Here is a 226-nt window from a genome sequence, read left to right as displayed (position 1 = left end):
GGTTTGCAGGCAGGGCTGGGAGCCGGGGAAACAGGGAACGGCCATTTCCAACCCAACCGAGACCATTTGGCAGAGGGGATGGAGGTTCTGGTGCAAATGGGTGGCAGTTCCCCTTCGGACCCTTTCCAAAGGGATTCAAACTTTCGTGTTGTTTGCACTTCAAAAGTCATCGTGCTCTGTGTGCTTTCAAGAATGCACCTGCTCCTCAGAAGGGAAGTTTGGGTCC

This window comes from Antrostomus carolinensis, unplaced genomic scaffold (assembly GCF_000700745.2).
Source record: "Antrostomus carolinensis isolate BGI_N321 unplaced genomic scaffold, ASM70074v2 scaffold28437, whole genome shotgun sequence".
Lineage (NCBI taxonomy): Eukaryota > Metazoa > Chordata > Aves > Caprimulgiformes > Caprimulgidae > Antrostomus > Antrostomus carolinensis.
Note: the sequence above shows the minus strand (reverse complement) of the source record.